Here is a 23,203-nt window from a genome sequence, read left to right on the forward strand (position 1 = left end):
ATACTACAATACCAGGTTGATGCGTGGAGGGGACAGAGTAAGGTTCTACTCCAACTTCCCTGCTCCAAAAATCCATTTACTAAAATGTCCTAGGATAGAGGATAATGGTATTGTTCAGTTGCTAAGTCCTGTCTGACTCTTTGTGACCCCATGGACTGCAGCAAACTTCCTTGTCCTTCACTGTCTCCTGGTGTTGCTCAAACTCATGTCCATTGATTTGGTGATGCCATCCAACCATCTCATCCACTGTCTTTTTCCTCCTGCCTTCAATCTTTCTCAGCATCATGGTTCCAATTCCCACAGCGGCTGCTTTCTCACCACACTGTCTGGTGCACTTAGACAGGCACCCAGCACCTAGATCTTGATTGAATGCCGGAGTCAATGGAAAAGGACAAAAAGGAGATAATATGGGGAAGTCGCTCTGGCTTAAACATGATTTGAACTTGTGCTGACCTGAACAGCCTGCCTTATGTATCCAGAAGACACGGCAGTCTTACTTTAGGCCCTCGTCTCTTCTAAGTAATAATACAACTTCTTCAGTGGCACTGACCTCTCCTTGTCAGTCAGACACCTGTATAAATGAAATCCCAGTACAACCAACACATGCTGACTTTAAAGCCCATCATATTAACCTAGACTCCAGGTGGATCTTAGTGGCTCTCTGCAGGAACTGCCTGAAATCAGAAAACACAGACACTTGATTACTGTTGAAGACATCCAAAGACAGAAAAGCCAAGCCAGTGCTTTGGAGGAGAAACTGGGAATACTAAGTGGGAGCTTGGCCACCCCTTCCTTTTGTAGCCTGGGCCAGGCAAAAATCTGGGGAATTTCCTTCTAAGACTGCTGGGCAAAAGGTAATCTTTCAAAAACACAGTTTAAGCAAATCTCACAGTTATACTTTATCAGAAAGAGAACTGGAGAAACGTTGCAGTTGTTTTGCAATTGTCAGGATTGGAAGCACTGTCAGAAAAAGCACAGAAAATAAACTTAGACCAGGTGGTTCAATCGTGGAAAAAAAAAAAAACCGACTTCTGTTTTTAGGTACTCCAGTGATAACCCCCGAGGGGGTGCACCGTTCCTGGAAGTACTGCAATACCAGGTCGATGCGTGGAGTGGACGGAGCAAGCTCCTATTCCAACTCCCTGCTCCAAAAATCCATTTAATATATTGTCCTCGGATAGAGGACGTATCAGATATTAAACTGATAAGAACAGATACTACACTTGATCTTAGCCAAAAGGCCGAGAAGCGATACCGTGGCACCGCCCGTCGCTGTCACCGTCCTGCTGTCCTGCATGTTGCACTCAGGGTGACTCGGGTCCCGCTCACTCCAGGTCTCCCTTTGCCTCGTTGACAGTGCTCTGCCGGCGCTACACCAGACGCTCGAGCAGAAGTTGGATTCTCCACGTTGTAAAAGAGAAATTCCGCATCCGCTCTGGCTTTGTGGTTCTCGGGCGGAAGCTCGGTCTCAAATCTGCATGCCCCGCCCTCTGTCGCCAAGAAGGCGTGGCTCTGGCGGGACAGCAGCGCCCTGGGGACAGCCTCGGGGCGGCGGCAGGGGAGCTTCTCCTTGGTGCTAGTGGAGAGGAGAGACCCGACCGGAGTGGGTGCGGGGTGGCCGGCGAGAGGGACCCGTGCGACGAGCTGTTGGCCGAGAGTTTTCCTTAAGACAAAGTCGCAAACTCACTAGGGGCTCCGTAGGGTCGGGTGTGTGGAGGGGGCTTCCCGGCCAGGCGGAAGGCGGATGGCCCACAGTGGGGAAGGGAGGGGGCGTGTGGATGCGGAGGGCGGGGCCGGGCCGCGGGAGGGGTTCACTGCAACTCCAGCGCCCTTGTCCTTCGGTGCTTCTACGAACCAAACCGATCCCGGGCTTCCTACAGAACGCTCGCTCCGGCTAGGCCCCCGTTTCCCTGCCCGTCCTCCTCAGCTGTGGGCTTGGCTGGTGGCTCAGATTGTAAAGAATCTGTCTGCAATACAGGAAACATGGGTTCGATTCCTGGGTCGGAAAGATCCCCTAGAGGAGGAAATTGCAACCCACTCCGGTATTTTTGCCTAGGAAATCGAGTGGACGGACAGAGGATCCTGGCGGGTCACAGGGTCCCAATGAGTCAGACACTACTTACAGACCCAAAACAAGAAGTAACGTTCTGTTGGTCTGAGCTGTCACAGCCACTAGCCACATGCAGCCAGGGAACGCTGGGCAGGTGATTCCTCCGAATTCAGAGGTACCACTGAATCCAGAGGTAGCAGAGAATTCAAAGGTTTCCAATTTTAAGAGGAAAACACTGGGATTTCAAAGATTTAGTATTAGAAATTCTAACATATCTCTATAATGTTGATGTTAACTACATATTGAAATACTTTAGATACCTGGTTTTTTGTGGGTGTGTCTGGGGAGGGGTGTCCCCCAGGGTTTGTAAGAACCCTGAGGAGGGATGGGATGGAACCCTCCCTGCCTTGTCATTGAAAACATGGAGCTCTAACCACTGACTACCAGAGAATTTCTGAGATATCTTGAGTTAAAGAATATATTAAACTTAATTTCACTCACTTCTCTCCTTTTAATATGCCTAACAATATTTGCTTTGACTTGCAGAAGGGAATTTCCTGGTGGTTCAGCGGTTAGGCCTCAGCGCTTTCACTGTGGGAGTCCAGGTTCCATGCTTAGTTGGAGAACTGGGATCCCAAAAGCCACACAGCATGGGCAAATTTAAAAAAAAAAAAAATCAGTTTGGTTATGTGTGTGCCTCACATATTTCTTGAAAGCACTGTTACAGATGGAAGTGCTGAGAGGCTAAGCAACTTGCCTAATGTGAAAAGAAGTAGGGATTTGCATTCAAGCATCCTGCTAACCACTGGGGCCTCAGGTTTTTTTAAACCAGGGGTCCTGATAGTTTAACTGTGGATGATACAAATGCCTCTCTGATGAGGGTACTTGTGAAGCTACACAAGGAAATGCAGCACATCAGAATGTTTTAATGAGTATATCCTAGAGAAAGTCACCTCCTGCCTGTAAAATAGAAATGATTCCATTTGAAGTCTTGCAAACTATTTACACCTTCTCATCCTGAGCCTTCCTGTTTCACATCTCTCTCTCCCTGGTCTTGTATTTCTGTTGGCTGCCAAGTAGCTTTGACACCCATGACGCTCACGTGGCATAGATACACGTGTAGATATGGACACAGACACATAGAATGTAGGTATGTTCACAAATATACAGCCATTAGTGCTGTACTTTCACCTTGATGGGAAACCTTTTGTTTGCTGGTCTATTCTCAGCACCTATGGTATGCTCTGAATACACTTGATTTTTGATGAATATGTGTTGAATGACTGGATGAGGGTCCAATGAGACAATGTATTCTGTGCTTAGGTTGGGTCTGACAAAGTCTTCAAATTTCTGAATCAGAAAGGAGGCCCCAGCTCTGTGTTTATCAAGTCCTCCAGGTGATTCTGAAAAACTCCCAAATTTGAGCATGCACTCATTCGTGTGGGCCAAACAACATGCGTGACTTGACAGAAATCTATGAAATCAAGAAGCTGAATCAGGGACTTCCCAGTGGTCCAGTGGTTAAGTATCCACCTCCCAGTGCAGCGGACACGGTTTGATTCCTGGTGCAGAACTAAGATTCCCCCATACATAGAGGCAACTAAGTCTGAGTGCTCTGGAGCCTGTGTGTCACAACTAAGACCCGAAAGAGCCAGAGAGTAAATACATTTTTAAAAAGCTGAATCAAACATGTAAGGTCTCTGGGGATTGGCCTCTGTTGTGTAAGTTCACTCCAGTATTCTTGCCTAGAGAATCCCAGGGACAGAGGAGCCTGGTGGGCTGCCCTTCATAGGTTGCACAGAGTCAGACATGACTGAAGCGACTTTGCATGCATGCATGCATACATTGGAGAAGGAAATGGCAACCCACTGCAGTGTTCTTGCCTGGAGAATCCCAGGGAGAGAGGAGTCTGGTGGGCTGCCGTCTATGGGGTCGAACAGAGTAGGACACGCCTGAAGTGACTTAGCAACAGCTGCAGCAGTGTAAGCTCTAAAGAATCCCTCAGCTCGGAAAACTGGCCGACAGCAAGTTCCCTGCACAGTGTGAGCCTGGCTCTCTCCCCTCAATTCACCTCCCTGTCTCTCTGGTGGGCTTGTTCTGCCCACTGACAGCTGCAGGCTGTTGCTCCCATGACACTGTTACCCTCTTGGGGCTCTGGCTGCTGTTCCTGATCACCCAAGGCCCCTCCTGAGGCCAAGGTCTCCCGAGTGCCAGTCTCCTGTGCAGATGGATGGTGGAATTTGTCCCTGAGTCGATCTGTCTCCTAAGACACCACAACCTGCTGCAACTGCCTCTCTACAACCTTCTCCACCCTCCAGCGTCCTCCTGCCTCTGCCTTCCCAGCTCCAGCTATTAGGCCCTCAGGAAAAGCATAAGAAATGTCACTGAAATCAAATTTCCTGCTCAGAAAATGTTCATTTACATCTCATCTTACCTCCACAAAAACCACTTGAAAAGGGTGGCATTTCCATTTCCAAACTCAAACTCTAGCGAAGGTCCTGTCTGAAAGGAAGACTCCAGGGGAATTCCATGGCACTTCAGTGGTTAGGACTCCACGCCTTCACTGCAAAAGGCAAGGGTTCAATACCCAGTAGGGGATCTAAGATCCCACAAGCTGAGTGGCATGGCCAGAAAAACAAACAAAACACCCCAGAAGGAGAGAAAGGAACCTGTACAACTTCACTCTACTTTGCTTCAGATTTAGGCAGTGACAGACTAATCCACCAGGGGGCAGCATCTGCTCCTTTTCCGCCCTGGCCTGGGCTCTGGGACTTGGTTTTGGATGAGCTGCCTGCGAATGGGCCCCTGGCGGGAGAAAAGGGAGTCTAAGGGCCCCTTCCCCTCAGTTTTCCTTTTCACATTCATTCTAAGTAGTAAGTTGTGTTTTCCTCATTTTATTATTTCTTTTCTTGGCCTTGGCATCTTATTTCCCAAACCAGGGATGTAACCTAGGTCCTGTACAATGCAAAAACAGAATTGTTACCCTGGACAACCAGGGCAGTTTTCCCTCTCCAATGTATTCTTGAGGAAGCACAGCAGGAATTTGAAATTCGTGTCTTTATCATTCCCTGGCGGAAGCCGCTCTTGGACCTCGTCTCCCGCCCATCCCTCCTCCTGCAGACTCCTCTCCTCCCTTCAGTTGTGCACTCAGACAGGTCCTCGGTTGGGATGCAGTGGAGACAAGGATGTCCTCGGCTGCTTCCTAGGTGAGCTCCACCCACCCTGTACCCTCCCCTACTCCAGAGCCTGCGTTGTCCTGGGGAAAGGGACCTGGAATCATCTAAGCCCCTCATTACATGCTGAGGAAACCAAGGCTCCAAGGGGGCAGGTGGCTTTTCCAAGCCAGTTCACTTGTCAGGACAGGAGTCATGATGACTCTCAGCCCAGGGTTCAGCCCACCAGGCCTTAAGGGAGGGCCTCTCTCTCCAGGGTCATTCCTCCCATGGCCTCTGTTTTTCTCCTCTAAGAAATCCCTCTTCCCCAGTAAAGGCTTGAGGATTCCGTATTATCCAGACCTTGCCTGGAAGGAAGTACGGGGTTTTATAAGCATCCCTCCCAACCCTCAAGGTGTCAGGGACCCCAGACCAGGAAACTCCCAGCTAAGGCTGGGTGCTTGGTTCTCACACTCAAGGAAACCCTTGAGTATATTTAGTCAATCCGTCATGTAGTCATGAATCATGGAAGATTTCCTGATTGCCTACTGGGTGGCAGGCACAGTGTTGGGCACTGTGGAGCTGCGGCTGAAAAGAACCAGCTTCTGGGCTCAGCACTTAGTCTGGTGGGGAGACAGCTCTGAGGAAGACCCTCCACTCAGCAGCTGGAATCTGACCGAGGTCAGGGAGCCAATGGGAGGAAGCAGGTAGGTCCCAGCTAGTCTGTCCTGTCTGGCCACTCAAAATTGCCTCTGATGTCACCATTGGAGAGGCCTTCATGGGCAACCCCCTCCTCCATGTAAAGTAGCTCTCCCCCCAGTCACTCGACAGCACATTTCCCTGTTTATTTTCCTTGATGGTTTACGTCACTATCTGAAATGACCCTCTTGAGTCACTGTCTGCCTCTCCCTACTCCTCATTATAATGTCCACTCTATGAGGGCAGGTCCTTATCCATTTCACTGAGGCCTTCAACCTGGCAGGCATTCCACTCATGAATGCTCAAAGTAAGAAGGTCTGAATATTCTCTCTAGGAAATCCTCCAGTGCACTCTGTCCTGGGCTGTGATCTTGTGGAGAGAAAGGCCTGCAGAAATGAGGCTGCCAGGAAACAAAATGGTCATTAGTGGAGGAAGGCTTCAAGGGCTCCAGGCTGGATATGGAGATGAGGACTGGAATTCCCATTTAAAGGATACTGAACTGGGCCAGGCCCCAATGTTGCCCTGACAAACTGGGTCCCTTCCTTCACTCTCACTTTGTCCCACCTCCTCCTTGCCATTTGTTTATCAACGCCTTTCCTGGCAAAGGCAAAGGATGAAGGATAGGGGAGAGACTGCCACCTTCAGCCCTCTTATCTTTAATCAAGTGACAGGTTCCCTCTTGGGTGAGAGGCCCAGGAGATGGAAGAGAGGAGCTAAGAGGTTTCAAAGACTGTGGAGGAAACAATATTTGTGAAACTGATATTGTTCACAGCCCACTTCAACTAATTTCTAGCTGGGTGACTTTCACAAGTTACTTAACCTTTGTGTTCTTTAGTTTCTTTTTTTAGGGAAAATACACTTGGGTGGAGCCGAGAATTTAAAATATTCCTAGAGCTGAGAGTCTTTCCCTGGGGGCTCCAGCAAACCCACACTGTTTCAGAGATCTGTTAGGTGTTGGGAGCAGTGCCTTGTCCACAGGATAGAAGAAATAATCCCGTATGAAAAAGAAACAAAACTACTAAAGGATCTGGACACCTCCTTATTACAGTGGTTTGAAAGTTAAAGGAAAATTTGCATAATGTTGGTCCATGGATATGAGCCTCACAAGAAATAGTACCCTCCTAAGTAAACCACCCCAACAGGGCAACAGAAAATCACACGTTGGTAAAACAAAACAGAAACCTTCACGTGAGACAGGTACCCAGAGCAAAACAAGGAAAACACTGAAAAAGACGTAACAAGCCTGTTGTTCATTCTTTCTCTTTCCCCTGAGAAGGCTGCACCATTCCTGCAGGTACTACAATACCAAGTCAATGGGTGGAGTGGATGGAGTAAGGTTCTATTCCAACTCCCTGCCCCAAACATCCACTTACTAAAATGTCCTGGCATAGAGGATGTGGTGTTGTTTGGTGGTGTTCAGTTGCTAAGTCCTGTCTGATTCTTTGTGACCCTGTGGATTTCAGCACGCCAGACTTCCCGGTCCTTCACTATCTCCTGGAGTGGCTCAAACTCAGATCCGTTATTCGGTGATGCCATCCAACCATCTCATTCTCTGTCTTCCTTCTCCTTCTGCCATCAATCTTTCCCAGCATCACAGTCTTTTCCAATGAATGGATTCTTCCCATCAGGTGGCCTAGTCTTGAAGTTTCAGGTTCAGCATCAGTCCTTCCAAGGAGAATTCAGAATTGATTTCCTTTAAGATGGACTGGTTTGATCTTGTTTCCAAGGGACTCTCAGGAGTCTTCTGCACCACAGTTCCAAAGCATCAGTTCTCTGGCCTCTGACATCTTTATAGTTCAGCTCTCACATCCACACATGACTACCGGAAAGACCACAGCATTGACTATAGGGACCATTGTCCCAACACCAAAGTGATGTCTTTGCTTTTAAAACACTGTCTATTTGGCCCTGAATCAAGGCCAGCAGTTTGCTGAAGCTGTTGGTTTCAAACAGGAGCCTAAAGAAGTCTCTTTCTATGGTCTGTTGGCCATTTCGGATCTTGGAAATGTAATGGTCAATTCATTAGAAAGAAACATCTCAGTCATTGGTGATAGGTGCTAATACTTATTTGTAGTTGATTAATACTAGGATTTCAAAATTTAGAGATCCCTGGTTTAACTTTTTCATTAAAATTATAATGTTAAGTCCAGTTACTATAAAAGAAAATTGTTGTGTATCCGAAAACAGTGGGATGATTCTGAACTGTGAGCCGTCTTTGAATATTATCCTTTTGTGTGGTCAGGGCCATGGCTTGTATATTTTAGTTTTCATTCAAACAGGAAACTTAACATTTATAATTCGGTTGTAAAATTTTTTGAGTTGTGTCTTAGGTTGTGAAAGTGCATCTACATTATGAACATTGAGAAAAGTAACTTTCATAGTTAATGCGCTTTTAAAATATAATCTTTATTATATGAAAAGCATAAATCTTGTTGGATTTCATTTGCCTGGCAAAATACACAGATATTTGGAAAGTAAAATGTATTTTCTTTGGTAAGGGAAGGAAAACTTTCTTTTTTGAAAGGAAAACTGATTTTTTTCTATTCTGTTTATTAAATACGAGTTTATTATTGTAACAAATGTTTGAAAAAGGATTATGTCCTTGATATCAGTATATAAAATTTTTATACAGAGTAATTAAAAACTAAAGATAAATACTGAAAAAAATAAAATAAAATAAAACACTGTCTAGGTTTTTCATAGTTTTCCTGCCAGGACACAATCATCTTCTGATTTCCAGGCTCTGTCACTGCTTCCACATTTTCCCCCTTCAATTAGCCATGCAGTGATGGGACCAGATGCCATGATCTTAGTGCTTTTAATATTGAGGGTTTTTTTAAAAAAAATAATTATTTATTTTTGACTGTACTGGGTCTTCATTGATGCATGAGGCTTTTCTACTTTCAAGAGAGGGCTACTCTCTAATTGTGGTTCATGGGCTCTAGAGTACAGGCTCAGTAGTTGTGTCAAAGGGGTTTAGTTGCCCCAGGGCATGTGGAATCTTCCTGGACTAGGAATTGAACCAATCCCCTACATTGGCAAGGGGCTTTTTCACTCATTCTGGCTTATTCATGATTTGAACTTTCTGCTAACTTCAAAAGCCTGCCTTGTGTATCCAAAAGACACAGTGGTCTTACTTTAGGCCCTCTTCTCTTCGGAACTCTAAGGAATAATACAACTCCGTCAGTGGCACTGACCTCTCCTTGTCAGTCAGTCACCTGGATAAATGAAATCCCAGTACAACCGACACACTGAGTGGAAAGCCCATCATTTTAACCTCGACTCCAGGTGGAATTGAGTGTTTCTCAGCCGGAACTACTTGAAGACAGAAAACAAACCACAGGAGTAACGTTAGAGACCTCAATGGAAAGTGGGGGCATAGAAACAAAAGATTCAAGCGAGTGTTCTGGTTCTATCTTGAAGATGGCATCAGGAAAGACTGGGAATATCAAGTGGGAGCTTGGACACCAGCTGGTTTTGTAGCTTGTATCAACTGAGAAGAGATCTCTAGTCTTTCCCATTCTGTTGTTTTCCTCTATTTCTTTGCATTGATCGCTGAGGAAGGCTTTCTTATCTCTCCTTGCTATTCTTTGGAACTCTGCATTCAGATGCTTATATCTTTCCTTTTCTCCTTTGCTTTTTGCTTCTTTTCTTTTCACAGCTATTTGTAAGGCCTCCCCAGACAGCCATTTTGCTTTTTTGCATTTCTTTTCCGGATCTTGATCCCTGTCTCCTGTACAATATCACAAACCTCCGTCCATAGTTCATCAGGCACTCTATCTACCAGATCTAGGCCCTTAAATCTATTTCTCACTTCAAAGGGACTTGATTTAGGTCATACCTGAATGGTCTAGTGGTTTTCCCTACTTTCTTCAATTTAAGTCTGAATTTGGCAATAAGGAGTTCATGATCTGAGCCACAGTCAGCTCCCGGTCTTGTTTTTGCTGACTGTATAGAGCTTCTCCATCTTTGGCTGCAAAGAATATAATCAATCTGATTTTGGTGTTGACCATCTGGTGATGTCCATGTGTAGAGTCTTTTCTTGTGTTGTTGGAAGAGGGTGTTTGCTATGACCAGTGCGTTCTCTTGGCAAAACCCTATTAGCCTTTGCCTTGCTTCATTTCGCATTCCAAGGCCAAATTTGCCTGTTACTCCAGGTGTTTCTTGACTGCCTTCTTTTGCATTCCAGTCCCTAATAATGAAAAGGACATCTTTTTGGGGTGTTAGTTCTAAAAGGTCTTGTAGGTCTTCATAGAACCGTTCAACTTCAGCTTCTTCAGCGTTACTGGTTGGGGCATAGACTTGGATTACCATGATATTGAATGGTTTGCCTTAGAAACGAACAGAGATCATTCTGTCGTTTTTGAGATTGCATCCAAGTACTGCATTTCAGACTCTTTCGTTGACCATGATGGCTACTCCATCTCTTCTAAGGGATTCCAGCCCACAGTAGTACATATAATGGTCATCTGAGTTAAATTCACCCATTCCGGTCCATTTTAGTTCGCTGATTCCTAGAATGTCGACGTTCAATCTTGCCATCTCCTGTTTGACCAGTTTCAATTTGCCTTGATTCATGGACCTGACATTCCAGGTTCCTATGCAATATTGCTCTTTACAGCATTGGACCTTGCTTCTATAACCAGTCACATCCACAACTGGGTATTGTTTTTGCTTTGGCTCCATCCCTTCATTCTTTCTGGAGTTATTTCTCCATTAATCTCCAGTAGCATATTGGGCACCTACCGACCTGGGGAGTTCCTCTTTCAGTATCCTATCATTTTGCCTTTTCATACTGTTCATGGGGTTCTGAAGGCAAGAATACTGAAGCAGTTTGCCATTCCCTTCTCCAGTGGACCACATTCTGTCAGACCTCTCCACCATGACCTGCCTGTCTTGGGTGGCCCCACACGGCATGGCTTAGTTTCATTGAGTTTGACAAGGCTGCGGTCTGTGTGATTAGACTGACTAGTTTTCTGTGATTATGGTTTCAGTGTGTCTGCCCTCTGATGCTCTCTCGCAATACCTACCGTCTTACTTGGGTTTCTCTTACCTTGAACGAGGGGTATCTCCTCACTGGCCGCTCCTCCTGACCTTGAACGTGGAGTAGCTCCTCTCGGCCGTCCTGTGCCCGCGCAGCCACCACTCCTTGGACGTGGGGTTGCTCCTCTCGGCCACCAAAATTAGAGATACCAAGGGAACATTTCATGCAAAGATGGGCTCGATAAAGGACAAAAATGGTATGGACCTAACAGAAGCAGAAGATATTAAGAAGAGGTGGCAAGAATACACAGAACTGTACAAAAAAGATCTTCACGATCCAGATAATCACGATGGTGTGATCACTCACCTAGAGCCAGACATCCTGGAATGTGAAGTCAAGTGGGCCTTAGAAAGCATCACTATGAACAAAGCTAGTGGAGGTGATGGAATTCCAGTTGAGCTATTTCAAATCCTGAAAGATGATGTTGTGAAAGTGCTGCACTCAATATTTCAGCAAATTTGGAAAACTCAGCAGTGGCCACAGGCCTGGAAAAGGTCAGTTTTCGTTCCAATCCCAAAGAAAGGCAATGCCAAAGAATGCTCAAACTACCACACAATGCACTCATCTCACACGCTAGTAAAGTAATGCTCAAAATTCTCCAAGCCACGCTTCAGCAATACGTGAACTGTAAACTTCCAGATGTTCAAGCTGGTTTTAGAAAAGGCAGAGGAACCAGAGATCAAATTGCCAACATCCGCTGGATCATGGAAAAAGCAAGAGAGTTCCAGAAAAACATCTATTTCTGCTTTATTGACTATGCCAAAGCCTTTGACTGTGTGGATCACAATCAACTGTGGAAAATTCTGAAAGAGATGGGAATACCAGACCACCTGACCTGCCTCTTGAGAAACCTGTATGCAGGTCAGGAAGCAACAGTTAGAACCACATGGAACAACAGACTGGTTCCAAATAGGAAAAGGAGTACATCAAGGCTGTATATTGTCACCCTGCTTATTTAACTTATACGCAGAGTACAACATGAGAAACGCTGGGCTGGAAGAAGCACAAGCTGGAACCAAGATTGCCAGGAGAAATATCAATAACCTCAGATATGCAGATGACACCACCCTTATGGCAGAAAGTGAAGAGGAACACAAAAGCCTCTTGATGAAAGTGAAAGAGGAGAGTGAAAAAGTTGGCTTAAAGCTCAACATTCAGAAAATGAAGATCGTGGCATCGGATCCCATCACTTCATGGGAAATAAATGGAGAAACAGTGGAAACAGTGTCAGACTTTATTTTGGGAGGCTCCAGAATCACTGCAGATGGAGATTGCAGCCATGAAATTAAAAGATGCTTATTCCTTGGAAGAAAAGTTATGACCAAGCTAGATAGCATATTCAAAAGCAGAGACATTATTTTGCCAACAAAGGTCCATCTAGCCAAGGCTATGTTTTCTCCAGTGGTCATGTATGGATGTGAGAGTTGGACTGTGAAGAACGCTGAGCGCTGAAGAATTGATGCTGTTGAACTGTGGTGCTGGAGAAGACTTTTGAGAGTCCCTTGGACTGCAAGGAGATCCAACCTGTCCATTCTAAAGGAGATCGGTCCTGAGTGTTCTTTGGAAGGACTGATGCTAAAGCTGAAACTCCAATACTTTGGCCACCTGATGCGAAGGGTTGACTCACTGGAAAAGACTGATGCGGGAAGGGATTGAAGGCAGGAGGAGATGAGAACAGAGAATGAGATGGCTGGATATGCCCGACTCATGGAGACATGAGTTCGAGTAATGTCAGAGAACTGATGAGCGACTGAACTGATCTGAACTCACCTGAGAAATAAAAGTGCAAAAACTCTCAAGATTTTAACACAGAAGGAGGATGTTTCAGAGAAAGAGGTTTGAACACATCCCACAAATAGGACCTAGCTGAATCCTGGAAAGTGCTAGTTTCTGCTTTTAGGCACTTCCATAAGTGTCCCCGAGGGGGTGCACCGTTCCTGGAAGTACTGCAATACCAGGTCGATGCGTGGAGTGGACGGAGCAAGCTCCTATTCCAACTCCCTGCTCCAAAAACCCATTTAATATATTGTCCTCGGATAGAGAACGTATCAGATATTAAACTGATAAGAACAGATACTACACTTGATCTTAGCCAAAAGGCCGAGAAGCGATACCGTGGCACCGCCCGTCGCTGTCACCGTCCTGCTGTCCTGCATGTTGCACTCAGGGTGACTGGGTCCCCGCTCACTCCAGGTCTCCCTTCCTTGGCCTCGTTGACAGTGCTCTGGCGGCACTACACCAGACGCTCGATCAGGCTTTATTCTCCACACTGTAAAAGAGAATTTCCGCATCTGCCCTGGCTTTGTGGTTCTCGGGCGGAAGCTCGGTCTCGAATCTGCATGCCCCGCCCTCTGTCGCCAAGAAGGCGTGGCTCTGGCGGGACGGCAGCGCCCTGAGGACGGCCTGGGGCGGCGGCAGGGGAGCTCCTCCTTGGTGCTAGTGGAGAGGAGAGACCCGACCGGAGGGGGTGCGGGGTGGCCGGCGAGAGGGACCCGTGCGACGAGCTGTTGGCCGAGAGTCTTCCTGAAGACAAGGTCGCAAGACTGACTCGCTAGAAACGCCCGGACTGCAGTGTGTTACACAGCCGGAGAGAGGGGAGAGAGGGGCTTGGTAGGGTCAGGTTCTAGAAGGTCTTCCCTGCCAGGCGGAAGGCGGATGGCCCACAGTGGGGGAGGGAGGGGGCGGGTGGATGCGGAGGGCGAGGCCGGGCTGTGGGAGGAGTTCACTCCAACTCCAGCGCCCTTGTCCTTCGGCGCTTCTACGAACCAAACCGATCCCGGGCCTCCTACCAGAAGCTCCCTCCGCCTAGACCCTCGTTTCCTTGCCCCTCCTCAGCTGTGGGCTTCGCTGGTGGCTCAGATTGTCAAGAATCCGTCTGCAAGACAGGAAACATGGGTTCGATTCCTGAGTCGGAAAGATCCCCTGGAGAAGGAAAAGGCAACACATTCGGGTACTCTTGCCTGGGAAATCCCATGGACGCAGGAGCCTGGTGGGTCACAAGGTCCCAAACAGTCGGACACTACTTAGTGACTAAACAACGGGAAACACTCTGTTGATGTGAGTTGTCACAGCCACTACACACATGCAGCCAGGGAGCCTGGACAGGTAGTTCCTCCCAATTCAGAGGTACTGAAAGTGGAAAAAAACAAGTGAGATTTCAAAGACTTAGTATTAAAAATTGTAACATATCTCTGTAATGTTGATATTAGTTACATTTTAAATGATATTTTAGATATCAGTTTTGTGTGGGGGGGGTGGGGGGCGGGGAGTGTGCCCCAGGGTTTGCAAGAACCCTGAGGAGGGATGGGTTGGAACACTCCCTGCCTTGTCATTGAAAACATAGAGCTCTAACCACTGACGACTGGAGACTTTCTGAGATATCTTGAGTTAAAGAACATATTAAACTTAATTTCACCCACTTCTCTTTATTTTTTTATATGCCTAAGAATATTTGCATTTACCTGCAGGGGGGAACTCCCTGGTGGTTCAGTGGTTAGGCCTCAGTGCTTTCAGTGTGGGAGACTGCATTGCATCCTTTGTTGGCGAACTGGGATCCCAAAAGCCACACGGTGTGGCCAAATTAAAAAAAAAACAAAACAGTTAAGTGTGTGCCTCACATATTTCTTGAAAGCACTGTTACAGATGGAAGTGCTGAGAGGCTAAGCATCTTGCTTAATGTGAAAAGAAGTAAGGATTTGCATTCAAGCATCCTGCTAACCACTGGGGCCTCAGGTTTTTTTAAACTCGGGGTCCTGATATTTTAATTGTGAATGATAAGAATGCCTCTCTGATGAGGGTACTTGTGAAGCTACAGGAGGAAATGCAGCACATTGGCATGTCTGAATGAGTACATCCTGGGGAGTCACTTCCGGCCTGTAAAATAGAAATGATTCCATTTGAAGTCTTGCAGACTATCTACACCTTCTCACCCTGAGCCTCCTGTTTCACATCCCGCTCTCCCTGGTCTTGTATTTCTGTTGGCTGCCAAGTGGCTTTGACACCCATGATGCTCACGTGGCATAGATACACGTGTAGATATGGACAGACACATAGAATGTAGGTATGTTCACAAATATACAGCCATTAGTGCTGTACTTTCACCTTGATCGTAAATCTTTTGTTTGCTGGTCTATTCTAAGCACCTATGGTAGTGCTCTGAATGTACTTGATTTTTGATGAATATGTGTTGAGTGACTGGATGAGGGTCCAATGAGACAATGTATAATGTGCTTAGCCTGGGTCTGACAAATTCTTCAAATTTCTGAATCAAACATTTTGAAAGGAGGCCCCAGCTCTGTGTTTATCAAGTCCTCCAGATGATTCTGACAAACTCCCAAATTTGAGCATGCACCCATTCCTGTGGGCCAAATAACATGGGTGACTTGACAGAAATCTATGAAATCAAGAAGCTGAATCAGGGACTTCCCGGTGGTCCAGTGGTTAAGTATCCACCTCCCAGTGCAGGGGGCACTGTTTGATTCCTGGTCCAGAACTAAGATTCCCCCATGCATCGAGGCAACTAAGTCTGAGTGCTCTGGAGTCTGGGTATCAAACTAATGCCTGAAAGAGCCAGAAAGTAAATACATTTTTAAAAAGTTGAATCAAACATGTAAGGTCTCTGGGGATTGGCCCCTGTTGTGAAAGCTCTAAAGATTCCCTCGACTGAGATAACTGGCTGACAGCGAGTTCCCTGCACAGTGTGAGCCTGGCTCTCTCCCCTCAATTCACCTCCCCAGCTCTCTCTGGTGGGCTTGTTGCTCCCCCCTCTCAGCTGTTGGCTGTTGCTCTCATGGCACTGTCACCCTCTTGGGGCTCTGGCTGCTGTTCCTTTCTGATCACCCAAGGCCCTCTTGATGCCAAGGTCTCCCCAAGTGACAGTCTCCTCCACTTTACTTCAGATTTAGGCAGTGAGAGACTCATCCACCAGGGGGCAGCATCTGTTCCTTTTCTGCCTTGGCCTGGGCTCTGGGACTTGGTTTTGGATGAGTTCCCTCTGAATAGGCCCCTGGAGGGAGAGAAGGGTCTTTAAGGGGCCCTTTCCAACTGTTTTTCTTTTCACATTCATTCTACGTAGTAGGTTGTGTTTTCTCCATGTTATCCTTTCTTTTCTTGGCCTTGGCATCTTATTTCCAAAACCAGGGATATAATCTGTGTCCTCTACAGTGGAAGAAAGTTGTAACCACTGGACCACCAGGGAATTCCCTCTCCAATATATTCTTGAGGAAGCAAAGCTGGGATTTGAAATACATGTCTTTGTCATTCCCTGGCGGAAGCCACTCTTGGACCTTGTCTCCCCTCCCATCCCTCCTCCTGCAGACTCCTCTCCTCCCTTCAGTTGTGCACTCAGGTCCTGGGTTGGGGTGCAGTGGAGACAAGGGTGTCCTCAGCTGCTTCCTAGGTGAGCTCCACCCATCCTGTACCCTCCCCTACTCCAGAGCCTGGGTTGTCCTGGGGAAAGGGACCTGGAATCATCTAAGCCCCTCATTACATACATGCTAAGGAAACCAAGGCTCCCAACGGGAGGTGGCTTTTCCAAGCCAGTTCACTTGTTAGGACAGGACTCATGATGACTCTCAGCCCAGGGTTCTGCCCTCCAGGCCTTGAGTGGGCCTCTCTCTCTAGTCATCCATCCCATGGCCTCTCTTTTTCTCCGCTAAGTAATCCTTCTTCCCCAATAAAGGCCTAAGGATTCAGTATTATCCAGACCTTGCCTGGAAGTACAGTGTTTTATAGGTATCCCTCCCAACTCCCAAGGTGTCAGGGACCCCAGACCAGGAAACTCCCAGCTAAGGCTGGGTGCTTGGTTCCCACATTTAAGGAAACCCTTGAGTATATTTAGTCAATCCATCATGTAGTCATGCAGGTACTTCCCTGGTGGCTCAGACGGTAGTATCTGCCTATAATGTGGGAGACCTGGGTTTGATCCCTGGGTCGGGAAGATCCTCTGGAGAGGGAAATAGCAACCCATTCCAGTACTCTTGCCTGGAAAATCCAGTGGATGGAGGATCCTGGTAGGCTATCAGAGTCGGGGTGGCAAAGAGTCAGACACGACTTCACTTTCACTATCTTCATGTAGTCATGAATCATGGAAGATTTCCTGATTGCCTACTGGGTGGCAGGCACAGTGCTGGGCACTGCGGAGCTGTGGCTGAGAAGAACCAGCTTCTGGGCTCAGTGCTTAGTCTGGTGGGGAGACAGCTCTGAGGAAGAATCTCCACTCAGGAGCTGGAATCTGAACCTGTCAGGGAGCCAATGGGAGGAAGCAGGTAGGTCCCAGCTAGTCTGTCCTACTGTCTGGAATGCTTCCTTGCCTCCTGGCAACTAAAACTTGCCTCTGATGTCACCATTGGAGAGGCCTTCATGAGCACCCCCTCTGCCATATAAAGTAGCTTTCCTCCCAGTTAGTCTACAGCACATTTCTATGTTTTGCTTCATGGCTTATATCACTATCTGAAATGACCCTCTGAGTCACTGTCTGGTTTTCCTACTCCTCTTTATAATGTTCACTTCATGAGGACAAGTCCTTGTTCGTTTCACTGAGGCCTTCAGACTGTCAGGCACTCAGGCATTGTCAAAATAAAAATGTTCCAATGTTCTCTGTAGGGAATTCTCCAATGCACTCTGTCCTGGGGTGTGATCTTATGGAGAGAAAGGGCTGTAGAAATGAGGCTGCCAAGAAACAAAATGGTCATTAATGGAGGAAGGCTCCCTGGACCCCAGGCTGGATGTGGAAATGGGGACTGGAGTTCCCATTTAAAGGATACTGGACTGGGGTAGGCCCCAGTGTTGTCCTGACAAACTGGGTCCCTTCCTTCATCCCTACCTTGCGCCTCCTCCTCCTTCCCATTTGTCCATCAGCACCTTTCCTGGCAAAGGCAAAGGATGAAGGGTATGGGTGAGACTGCCAGTTTCAGCTCTCTTATCTTTAATCAAGCGAATTATTTCCCTCTTGGGTGAGAGGCCCAGGAGATGTAAGAGAAGTGCTAAAGAAGATGCAAAGATTGTGGAGGAAACAATATCTCTTTCACAGATACTGTTCAAAGCCCACGTCTGCTAATTTCTAGCTGGGTGACTTTGACAAGTTACTTAAACTTTCTGTTCTTCAGTTTCTTCTCTGAGAGAAAATACACTTGGGTGGAGTTGTGAATTTAAAAAATTCCTAGAATTAAGAGTCTTCCCCTGGGGACTCCAGGAAACCCAAACTGTTTCAGAGATCTGTTAGGTGTTGAGAGCAGCGCCTTGTCCGCAGCATAGAAGAAATAATCCAGTATTAAGAAAAAACAAAACTACTAAAGAAGGTGGACACAGCCTTATTACTGTGTTTTGAAAGATACAGGAAAATTTATCATAAAATTAGTGCAATGATATGACCCTCAAGAGAAATAGTACTCATAAGTAAACCTCCCCAACAAGGAAACAGAAAATCACACATTGGTAAAACAAAACAGAAACCTTCACATAAGACCAGTACCCAGAAACAAAACGAGGAAGACACTGAAAACTGTAACAAGTCTGCTGTTGATACTTTCTCTTTTCCCTGAGAGGGGTGCACTATTCCTGAAGGTACTACAATACCAGGTCAATGGGTGGAATGGATGGAGCAAGGTTCTATTCCAACTCCCTGCTCCAAAAATCCGTTTACTAAAATGTCCTGGCATAGAGGATGTGGTGTTGCTCAGTTGCTAAGTCCTACCTGACTCTTTGCAACCCTGTGGACCTCAGCAGGCCAGACTTCCCTGTCCTTCACTGTCTCCTGGAGTTGCTCAAACTCATGTCCATTGATTCCGTGATGCTATCCAACCTTCTCATCCTGTCTTCCTTCTCCTCCTGCCTTCAATCTTTCCCAGCATCAGCGCCTTTTCCAATGAGTGGGTTCTTCCCATCAGGCGGTCTTAGTATTAGAGCTTCAGCATCTGTCCTTCCAAGGAGAATTCAGGGTTGATTTCCTTTAAGATGGACTCATTTGATCTCCTTGCAGTCCAAGTGATTCTCAGGAGTCTTCCCTAGCACCACAGTTCCCAAGCATCAGTTCAATGGCCTCTGACATCTTTGTAGTCCAGCTCTCACGTCTGTACATGAGTACTGGAAAGACCATAGCGTTGACTATAGGGACCATTGTGACAAACTGTTGTCTTTGCTTTTTAATACACTGTCTAGGTTTGTCATAGCTTTCCTGCCAAGAAGCAATCATCTTCTGATTTCCTGGCTGCAGTCACCATCCGCAGTGATTTTTAGAGCCCAAGAAGAGGAAACATGTCACTGCTTCCATATTTTTCCCTTCTGTTAGCCATGAAGTGATGGGACCAGATGTCATGATCTTAGTGTTTTTAATATTGAGGTTTAAGTTTAATTATTTATTTTTGATTGCACTGGGTCTCCATTAATGCATGAGACTTTCTCTAGTGGTGAGTGGGGGCTACTTTCTAACTGTGGCTTATGGGCTCTAGAGTGCGGGCTCAGTAGTTGTGTCACAGGGGCTTCCTGGACCAGGGTTTGAACCAGTGTCCCCTGCATTGGCAAGCAGATCTTAACAACTGGACCACCAGAAGTGAAGTGAAGTGAAGCCGCTCAGTCGTGTCTGACTCTTTGCGACCCAGGGAAATCCAATATTAAGTCCAATATTGAGTTTTAAGCTGGCTCTTCACTCTCCTCCTTCACTCTCAGCAAGAGGCTCTTTCTCTTCCCTTTCTGCCAATAAAGATACAGTGGTATCATCTGAAGATCTGAGGTTATTGATATTTCTCCCGGCAATCTTGGTTCCAGCTTGTAACTCATCCAGCCCGGCATTTCACATGATGTGCTCTGTAAAAGCCAAATAAACAGGGTGACAAGAAAGAGCCTGTCATACTCCTTTCTCAATTTTGAACCAGTCAGTTGTACCACAGAAGGTTCTAACTGTTGCTTCTTGACCCGCATACAGGTTTCTTAGGAGACAGGTAAGATGGTCTGGTATCCCCATCTCTTGGAGAGTTTTCCACAGTTTGTTATGATCCACACAGTCAAAGGCTTTAGCCGACTCAATGAAACAGAGGTAGAGGTTTCTCTGGATTTCCCTTTCTCTAGGATCCAGCAAAAGCTTGCAATTTGATCTCTGGTTCCTCTGCCTTTTCGAAAGCCAGCTTGACACCTGAGGAAGTTCTTGGTTCATGGACTCTGGAAGCCTAGCTTGGAAGATTTTGAGTATAACCTTACTAGCACAAGATGAGTGCAATTGTTCGTGGTACCTGGGCAGATTCCCACAGCGGCTGCTTTTCCCACCACACTATCCGGTGCACTTAGATCAGTGCCCAGCACCTAGATCTTGGTCAAATGCCCAAATCAATGGAAAAGGACGAAAGGAGACAACATAGGGAATTCGTTCTGGCTTATACATGATTTGAACTTTGTGCTGATCTGAACTGCCTGCCTTGTGTATCCAAAAGAGAAGACACAGTGGTCTTACTGTTGGCACCCTTCTCTTTGGAATGCTAAGGAATAATACCATCTCCTTCAGTGGCACTGATCTCTCCTTATCAGTCAGTTACCTGTATAAACGAAATCCCAGTACAACTGACACTGAGTTTAAAGCCCATCATTTTAGCCTAGACTCCAGGTGGATCTCAGTGACTCAGCAGGAACTGCTTGAAATCAGGAAACATGAACACTTGAGTAATGTTGGAGACAACCAGAGATGGAAGACAGGAAAGTCAAGCTAGTGTTCTGGTTTTGTTTTGAGGATGCCGTACGGAGGAACTGGGAGGGAATATCAAGTGGGAGCTTGGAAGCACCCCGTTCCAAGACTGCAGGGCAGAAGGTGCTATCTTTCGGAGAATGTGGCTCAGATGGTCAAGAATCAGCCTGCAGTACAGTAGAGCTGGGTTTGATCCCCTTCAATATTCTGAGTCAGACACAACTATGGGGGGGGAGAAAGCACCCCTTCCAAGACTGCAGAGCTGAAGGGACTGTCTTTAAGAGAACTCAAGGATCAAGTGAACCACATAAAGCTGCCCTTACCAGGCAGAAAAATAGAGAAACTCTTACGGGATTGCACAGGGTTCTAAATTAAAAGTAAACAAACACAAAACAACAACAAAAGACCAATAGAATGTTTAGAAAAAGAAAGTGAATTTTAAACTCATAGTTTCCCTCATCCAACTTAGTTATGTCTCCCATGAATGCCAGGATTCTTACAAACTATAAAAAACACCTGAGAAAAAGTAAAAATTTAAAAAACCTTTACCTTAACTGAGGTTAATTACAATAATACAGGGGTTTTTACCATACATTGACAGGAGTCAGCCATAAGTAAAAATAAACCTTTTGAAGTGACTCACTCCGTAAGATGCACTAGTTTCTGCTTTTAAGTACCACAGTTATCCCCGAGGGGGTGCACCGTTCCCGGAAGTACTGCAATACCAGGTCGATGCGTGGAGTGGACGGAGCAAGCTCCTATTCCAACTCCCTGCTCCAAAAACCCATTTAATATATTGTCCTCGGATAGAGGACGTATCAGATATTAAACTGATAAGAACAGATACTACACTTGATCTTAGCCAAAAGGCCGAGAAGCGATACCGTGGCACCGCCCGTCGCTCTCACCGTCCTGGTGTCCTGCATATTACGCTCAGGGTGACTCGGGTCCCGCTCACTCCAGGTTTCCCTTCCTTGGCCTCATTGACAGTGCTCTGGCGGCACTACACCAGACGCTCGAGCAGAAGCTGGATTCTCCACATTGTAAACAAGAAATTCCGCATCTGCCCTGGCTTTGTGGTTCTCGGGCGGAAGCGCGGTCTCAAATCTGCATGCCCCGCCCTCTGTCGCCAAGAAGGCGTGGCTCGGCGGGACGGCAGCGCCCTGGGGACGGCCTCGGGGCGGCGGCAGGGGAACTTCTCCTTGGTGCTAGTGGAGAGGAGAGACCCGACCGGAGGGGGTGCGGGGTGGCCGGCGAGAGGGACCCTTGCGACGAGCTGTTGGCCGAGAGTTTTTCTGAAGCCAAGGTCGCAAGACTGACTCGCTAGAAACGCCCGGACTGCAGTGTGTTACAGAGGCCTCCGCCTGCGGAGAGAGGGGCTCCGTAGGGTCGGGTGTGTGGAGGGGGCTTCCCGGCCAGGCGGAAAGCGGATGGCCCACAGTGGGGAAGGGAGGGGGCGTGTGGATGCGGAGGGCGGGGCCGGGCCGCGGGAGGGGTTCACTCCAACTCCAGCGCTCTCGTCCTTCGGTGCTTCTACGAACCAAACAGATCCGCTCCCTCCGCCTAGGCCCTCAGCTGCAGGCTTCGCTGGTGGCTCAGATTGTCAAGAATCCACCTGTAAGACAGGAATCATGGATTCGATTCCTGGGTCGGAAAGATGCCCTAGAGGAGGAAATGGAAACCGATGACGGAATTCTTGCCTAGGAAATCCCATGGACAAAGAGGAGCCTGGCGGGTCACGGGGTCCCAAGGAGTCGCACGCTACTTAGCGACAAAACAACAGGAAACACGTTTATCTGGACTGTCACTGCCACTAGTCACATGCAGCCAGGGAGCGCTGGGCAGGTGGTTCCGCCCGATTCAGAGGTACTGAAAGTGAAAAATACACATGGGATTTCAAAGACTTAGTATTAAAAACTGTAACATATCTGTAATGTTGATATTAGTTACATATTGAAATGATATTTTAGATATTTGTTTTGTGTGTAGGGGGGGTGGGGTGGGGGGAGGTGTGCCTCAGGATTTACAAGAACTCTGAGATGGAACCCCTGCCTTGTCTTTGAAAGCATGGAGTGCTAACCACTGACCACCAGAGAATTTCTGAGATATCTTGAGTTAAAGAACATATTCAAGCATCCTGCTAACCACTGGGGCCTCAGGTTTTTTTAAACTGGGGGTCCTGATATTTTAACTGTGGGTGATAAGAATGCCTCTCTGACAAGCATACTTGCGAATCTATCCATAGAAATGCAAGCACATGGGAAAGTCTCAATGAGAACACCCTAGGGAAAGTAATTTCTTGCCTGTAAAATAGAAATGACTCCAACTGAAGTCTTGCAAACTATCTACACCTACTCACCCTGAGCCTTCCTGTTTCATATCCCCCTCTCCCTGGTCTTGTATTTCTGTTGGCTGCCAAGTGTCTTTGACACCCTTGATGCTCACATGGAATAGATATACATGTAGATTTGGACGCGGACACATAGAATGTGGTATATTCACAAATATACAGCCATTAGTGCTGTATTGTCTTTCACCTTGATGGGAAACCTTTTGTTTGCTGGTCTATTCTCAGCACCTATGGTAGT

At 46.9% G+C, this 23,203-nt stretch overlaps 1 long non-coding RNA gene and 4 other non-coding genes across 6 annotated transcripts; 1 reads left to right on the forward strand and 4 right to left on the reverse strand.

The window, feature by feature from the left end:
• Window positions 1-874: 874 nt before the first annotated feature.
• LOC138414350 (uncharacterized) lies at window positions 875-21,737 on the reverse strand. Of its 2 annotated transcripts, XR_011246795.1 has the most exons (13): window positions 21,524-21,710; window positions 20,939-20,981; window positions 17,769-17,811; window positions 14,407-14,492; window positions 13,906-14,074; window positions 13,735-13,820; window positions 13,060-13,214; window positions 11,252-11,356; window positions 10,955-11,149; window positions 4,485-4,613; window positions 1,688-1,967; window positions 1,256-1,576; window positions 875-960 (listed from the first exon to the last, which is right to left on the reverse strand). It is a non-coding gene; the product is annotated as an uncharacterized lncRNA (long non-coding RNA). The 2 variants fall into 2 exon arrangements; XR_011246796.1 differs by lacking the exons at window positions 875-960; window positions 1,256-1,576; window positions 1,688-1,967; ... (7 more) ...; window positions 17,769-17,811; window positions 20,939-20,981 and adding an exon at window positions 17,854-19,747 and having other exon boundaries at window positions 21,524-21,737.
• LOC138415593 (U2 spliceosomal RNA) lies at window positions 1,063-1,253 on the reverse strand. Its single transcript, XR_011247340.1, has one exon. It is a non-coding gene; the product is annotated as a U2 spliceosomal RNA (small nuclear RNA).
• On the forward strand, window positions 7,804-7,939 carry LOC138415553 (small nucleolar RNA SNORA2/SNORA34 family). The gene has a single exon (XR_011247307.1). It is a non-coding gene; the product is annotated as a small nucleolar RNA SNORA2/SNORA34 family (small nucleolar RNA).
• On the reverse strand, window positions 12,867-13,057 carry LOC138415603 (U2 spliceosomal RNA). The gene has a single exon (XR_011247350.1). It is a non-coding gene; the product is annotated as a U2 spliceosomal RNA (small nuclear RNA).
• LOC138415601 (U2 spliceosomal RNA) lies at window positions 21,307-21,497 on the reverse strand. The gene has a single exon (XR_011247348.1). It is a non-coding gene; the product is annotated as a U2 spliceosomal RNA (small nuclear RNA).
• Window positions 21,738-23,203: the final 1,466 nt, after the last annotated feature.

The sequence above is a fragment of the Ovis canadensis genome, chromosome 11 (genome assembly GCF_042477335.2).
Source record: "Ovis canadensis isolate MfBH-ARS-UI-01 breed Bighorn chromosome 11, ARS-UI_OviCan_v2, whole genome shotgun sequence".
Lineage (NCBI taxonomy): Eukaryota > Metazoa > Chordata > Mammalia > Artiodactyla > Bovidae > Ovis > Ovis canadensis.